This window comes from Phascolarctos cinereus, unplaced genomic scaffold (genome assembly GCF_003287225.1).
Source record: "Phascolarctos cinereus isolate Bilbo 61053 unplaced genomic scaffold, phaCin_HiC Scaffold_4;HRSCAF=312, whole genome shotgun sequence".
NCBI classification, from domain to species: domain Eukaryota; kingdom Metazoa; phylum Chordata; class Mammalia; order Diprotodontia; family Phascolarctidae; genus Phascolarctos; species Phascolarctos cinereus.
Window position 1 is genome coordinate 254,222,535 of NW_027555847.1, and position 6,848 is coordinate 254,229,382.

A 6,848-nucleotide genomic window follows, 5' to 3' on the forward strand; every position below is an offset into this window, starting at 1 on the left:
GTCTAGCATAAGGGTTCTCAATCTACAGAGTAAGGTTCTCCAAAAACTCTCTGATCCTGGGTCTTACCAACCCAGGGCCTGTATTCTTCCCCACAGCTAAAATTTTGTAGTCTCTGTGAAAAGCATGTAGGGCATACCTGACATCTGCAAATGTATATTAAAACCATCACAATAAGTTAGTGTAACAGAGCATAACAATCATAACACAGTATCACATGTCAACTCCACATTAGATGTAGCACAATATGAGAACATCTGAGAAGCTACTTCAGTGACAAAATGTCTAAAATATATGCAGGATATGTTAAATTCAAACAGTACAATAGTCTATGTATATCCATAGCATACAAGCAAATAATCATAAACAGTAAAAAAAAATACCTCTAATAATAGCAATATTGATTGACCTATATGGTAATACATGCCCATCTTGAATGTACATAAAAATAACAAAAATATGCATACTAAAACATATAGTTACAGTACATGCAGGACAGTAGCAATGATACCATAACTTATACATCAATATATGCCATCATATGCACTTACATGCAGTGCATACATAGGTGAACATTAGAAATCATTTCTCATGTTTCTCCAGCAGCATCACAAGTTACCTTGGTCAACAGGTCAGATTATTCAAGTTTCTTCTTTTTTTTTTTAATAAGCCGTTGACCTCTCTGCATCTGTACCTAAACTGGTTTATGGGATAGACTGACAAAAATTATTATCCCATATTTCTTGAGGGACTTTGTTAGCTGGAAGCATTGACCGTTTTATTTGAATTAACAAGCATTTGTTTCCTTGCCTTTCTCCCTCCCCAAATGAAGAAAAAGAAAAGTCTTGTAACAAATACAAATAGTCAAACAAAACAAATTCTCTATTGGCCACGTACTCATGTGTCTCTTCTGCATTCTGAGTCCATTACTGCTCGTTCAGGAGATAAGTAACATGCCTCATCATAGTTCCTCTGGAATCATGGTTGGTCATTGCATTGATCAAAGTTTTTGTCTTTACAATGTTGTTATTGTATATAAATTGTTCTCCAGGTTCTGCTTACTTTATTCTGCAACAGCTCATACAAGTTTTCCAATGTTTTTTTTTTCTGAAACTGTCCCTTTCATAATTTCTTATGGCACAATAGTATTCCATTATATTTATATACCATAATTTGTTCAGCCATTACCCAATAGTTGGGTACCTGCTTAGTTTCCAGTTCTTTGCCACTATGAAAAGAGCAAGAATAAATATTTTTTCTACATATGGTTTCTTTTCTTCTTTTTTTGGTCTTTTGGGAGTATTGTTTAGAAATGGTCAGACCAATACATAGTCCTACTAATAGTGCTATTTTCCTAAAGCTTCTCCAATATTTTTAAATTTCCCATCTGATGGGTGTAGGGTAGCCTCAGAGTTGCTTTAATTTTCAACTTTAATTATTTGGAGACTTTAATTGTTTGGAGAATTTTTTTTTCATGAGGCTATTGGCTATCAACATTTTTAAGCTCTGTAGATTGTTTCTGTACCCCAGGGATCTCTCTAGCTGGGGTTTTATGCAGAAAATGTGTTGTCTCTGGGTTCAGCCCTTTACTGCTGCTTTGTCTAAAGTAGAGTCCCTTTCAGTCCTACGCATGGACCTTTTATCTAGCTCAGACAGTCTTTCTACCAGTTTCTTCTCCTCAGAGTCTTCGTAGCTAACTGTCCATCATTTCTTCTCTTGTATTCATCAGAGTTTAACTCTCCTCTGTGCAGTAAACAGATGGACTGTCTTCATAGGGACCCTATCAGTCTTTCAGCATTTTATACACTGACAAGTTGCACAGTCTCCCGACAACTTGATATGAATTAGCTTTTCAGAAATCAGCTAACTTCTTTGTTCCCTAAGCACGAGAATGTCTCAATAAAACTCTTATCATCTTGCTGCAATTGTTGTTAATGAACTTAGGCATCATGCTACACTTTGTTCCTATCTCATTTCCTTTGAACTGACATTATAACTATTTGTAAAGCCTTCTCCTATTGCTTGACTGAGATGTACTAGATTTGAATACTTGTATCTTCTCCATCTTTTATGTAAAGGTAGGAATGTCTATCACCCAAATTTCAGCAAGTTTGGTGTAAAGGCATTAAGTCTTTTCCTAATGTGTGATTGAAATGCTCAGACCTCCTTGTGGATGGTAACATCATTTTTTACTTCTTGATCCTTGCCAAACCTTTGAGTATCTTACTTCAAAGTGAGTATCTTGTTCAGAATGGATCCTTACAGGGAACTCCAGAAATAACTGGACTAGGAAATGATTCTCCCACAACACTTTGGCAACAGTGGACTTTTTTTGGTTCTAGTTGAATATATCTTTTAAATTTATTTATTATTAGTTTTCAACATTCACTTTTAGAAGATTTTGAGTTCTAAAATTTCCCTCCTTCCCAAGATGGTATGCAATCTGATATAGGTTATACATATATAATCATATTAAACATATTTCCACATTAGTCATGTTGTGAAAGAATCAGAACAAAAGGGAAAAGCCACAAGAAAAAAAGAAAAGAAAAAAGAAAATAGGATGCTTCTACCTGCATTCAGACTCCATAGTTCTTTCTCTGGGTGTGGATAGCATTTTCCATAATGAGTCTTTTGGAGCTGTCTTATATCATTGCTTTGCTGAGAAGAGCTAAGTCTAACAAAGTCAGTCATCATACAATATTGCTATTACTGTATACAATGTTATCCTAGTTCTGCTAACTTCACTCAGCATCCGTTCATACAAGTCTTTCCAGGTTTTTCTGAAATCCACCTGCTCACTATTTTTTTTATGGAACAATAATATTCATATACCATAACTTGTTCAGCCATTGCCCAATTGATGGGCACCCCCTCAATTTCCAATTCTTTGCCACCACAAAGAGTCACTATAAATATTTTTGTACATGTGGGTCCTTTTCCCTTTTTTATGATCTCTTTGGGATACACTAGTTGAATATTTCTGTGCATTACTAAAAAAAAATTGATCTCCAGTATGGCATGTCTTATACTTTTACTATCTTTTTTTCCAGAGACAAGTTCTAATGGTTTGCTATTACATCTATTTTCAATATATTAAGCATGAATTGATAACATTATCTTTAAACGTATTGAGTATAAGGCTCGTACTTAATGATTTCTGCCATCTTAGACTAATCAAATGTGGTTCTTATTAGCTCTAGGGCTCTCTTTTGACTCATATGTATAAAGTCATGATATGGTGCTTTCATGGCTGTAGAGCAGTATGCACTGGCAACACCAGCTGCTTCCTGGTCCCACGGATGGGATTAGTTAGTGTCCACTCTGGTAATCTGTTGCATAGTTTCAATTTCTGCTATTATCTCAACAGTAAGCTGTTGTCTGGGGAATGGAAGTTGAGTCCTTTAGCTTCATTTCCTTGTTTTGGTGGTGGTTTTATTGTTTTTTATTTTACTTATATTACTTCCTGAGTCCTTCATTAGCCATCTGCTCTTCCCATTAGGCAGCCATAAACAACTGAGGCAAAAAAGGTTGGTTTAATGAAACAAAGTGTAGGTGCACTGCTGGCCTGCTGGCCCATGGAAGTCCCAAATTCTCACCTGCACTTCTTTGAAACTATGGCCCAACACCCTGAGCATCACTGATAGCCTTTATTCCTTCCTTTAGCTTTCATTATTGTTTCAGTCACGTGGCCTATGGGATAGAGCACCTGTGTTCTCATTAATCATTAATAATCAATTCATAGTTAGCTAATATTGCCAAGCTGTCTCTGGCAAACAGCATCTAATCTGGAACTTGCCAAGATATGTCAGAGTATTGATATCCATCCACATATGAAATTTGGATGCTTACATAATTATCTTTGAACTTTTCAGTTACAGCCTACTTCAAAGCAAAAACTTCAGTACATGAACAAGGTAGTGCATCTCAATGTCAGCTGGCAAATGCAATGGGTTTCTGGTGACCATCACTCTCTTGGATCAAGATTTCTCCCAATGCCTCCAAACTAGTCTAAGTATGCAGTACAAAAGCCTTCGTGAGATACATGTGTGAGGCAACTGATCAACTCTTCGAAAACTTGTTAACATTTTTCTGTCCAACAATATCCAAATGGCTTCAAAAGTTTGGAGCAATTTGCCTTTTTTGCCCTTCTCCTTCTGATTCTCTCTAATGCTCTCTAATGCAAGAGATCATTCAGTGGTTTAGATCATAGCATATTCTTACCAAGTTTGTGATTGTGGCCTCCAGACCTCAGAAAAGTTCTTATCTCTTTCAGGTTCTTTGGATGTGGCCCGTTAAGTTCATCTATCTTCTCTGGGTTGATGCTTACATGTTGTTGAGAAATTCTATGACCTAAATACTTGATAAGGGCTCTTCAAAACTGGCACTGGTCAATTGACAGGTTTAGACCAGCTTTTTTTAGTCAGTCAAACACTTTCATCAGTTTCTCCTTATATTCGCCTACTATCTTACTTTTCAAATTAATTTTTATTTTAAAATTCTCAACCTAAGCACCAAATATAATTTCAACATACAGAATAGAACACAAAAGGAGGTTTGTAGATGAAACTATGAACTTCTATTTCATGCCATTTCTTTTTTTGTAAGTATATAATAAATTCCACACATTACTTTCAAAACTGCCCAGCTTGTCTATTTACCTTTGAACTTCTTTCTGTGCATTAAAAAAAATTTTTTTTCCATGTGCCTTTCTTTTTGAGTTACTATTGCTAACTCTCTTTTCCCTAACTCTGCCCTCTCTGAAAAAAAAAACATAAACAAGAGAAAGAAAAACCTTTTAGCACATAAGCATAGCCAATCAAAATAAATTCACAAGGTGGCCATGTCCAAAAAATGTATAGGTTTCTGCACCATGTCCATCACGATGATGAATGACATAGTTGGTCATTATACCAATCAAAACTGTTAAGTATTTCAAAATTGTTTGTTTTCAAAATGTTCTGATTTGTATTCTTGATTGTGTTCACTCTATATCAGTTCATATTACCCATCATTCTCTAAAATAATTTCTTTCATGATCTCTTCTAACACACTAATATTCCATTATATCCATTTACCATGACTCAACAATTTTACCCTTTTTTTCTTTTCCATCCTTAACAACCCTCATCCCCATTTGTTTCTCTGTTGAATTTGATATATTTCTACACTAAACTATTTGTGTGAGTTGATTTGTTCTTTGTCTATCAGATAAAAGTGAGGTTCATTTGATACCTCTTCTTCCTATTCACCTCAAATATGAAAAATAGCACATTCCACCCTTCCTTTCTTCTTTAATGTATTCTTCCTTTTACCCTCCCTTATAGTTTTCCTTCTTCAAACCCTCAGAATAGAACCAATCCACCCCCAGGTCCTCTATTTTTTTTAAAGTTTAACCGAAGACATTGATATTCTGAAAAGAATTTCTTTCCCCTCTATTAGAGGATTAGTACTACATTATCATACAGCTCCTTTCAATTGCTCAAATAAATTTACCTTTATAAGTTTTTCTTGACTGTTGTGTTTGTCTCCAAGTTCTTAACTCAGCTCTGGTGTTTTCATTAAGAATGTTTAAAAGTGTTGTGTTTCATTTAAAGTTCATCTTTTCCCTTCTGGGATTACATTTAGCTTTTCAAGGAAGGTATTCTTGGTGACACAGTGCCTAGAATATAGTAAATATTTATTCACTTGACTTCAAAGCCTACAGCCTCTGCTTTTTGGAATATTGTATTCCTAGATATTTTCTCATTTATATTAGAAACTGCAAGATCTTGTGAGATCTTGATGGTAGTTACTTGCTACTTGAATTCTTTTCTGGATATTTGCAATATCTTTCTTATTTATTCATCTATTCATTCATTCCATAAGAGAGATCTGGATTTTGCCTTTAACATTTTGGGAACTTTTCTGTTTGGGGTTCTTTTCATGAGCTGATGGTGGATTCTTTCACTCTCACTTTGCCCTTTGGTTCTTATAGATCTGGGAAGTTTTAATTTATAACTTCTTGAAATATAGTGTCCGGGTTTGTTTGTTTGTTTTTTTTCAGAGAATCTAGTGATTCTCAAATTATCTCTTTTTGAGCTGTTTTCCAAGAGTTTTTTTTTAGCTTTTTAAAATTAAATTTTATTAATAAGAAAAAAAATTAGCCTTCTCTCTCATACATACCCTTCCCTCTTCATTGAGAAAGAAAAACAAGACCTCTGTTATAAACATGAAAAATCAAGCAAAACACATTTTTGCATTTGCCATGTCAAAAAAAAAATGCCATTTTGTACTCTCTTTCACCCCTCTACCAGGAAATGGTAGTCCTCTGGAAGAGTTGGCTGGCTAGAGTTCTTAAGTCTTTCAAAGTTGTTTGACTTTACAATATTGTTTTCTCTCTATAAATTGATCTCCTGGTTCACTTCACTCGTCATCAATTCATATAAGTCCTACTAAGTGCCTCTGGAAATTCATTTTTTATAGCATAATAGTATCCCATCACATTTATATCACAACTTGTTTAGTCATTCCCTGATTAATGGGCACCCTCAGTTTGATTCTTTGCCACTACAAAAAGAGCTATATTTTTGTACATCCTTAGAGTTTGTTTTTGTATACTATTAATCCTTCCTTTAATCTTCCTTCTCTAGCCCTTTCTGTATTCTTTCTCCCTTCTCACTTTCTCCTCTTATTTTCCTGTTACATGAAATGTATTCCTGTGTCCAGTTCTATGCTTTGACCAATTTAGATGAGTATGGTTCAAGTGTCAGTTATGCCACCCACCCCTTCCTCCTTTTTTGTACAGACTTCTACTTGCACACCCTGATTATATGAGATAATTTCCCCTATCCTTCCTCTCCCTTTCTTC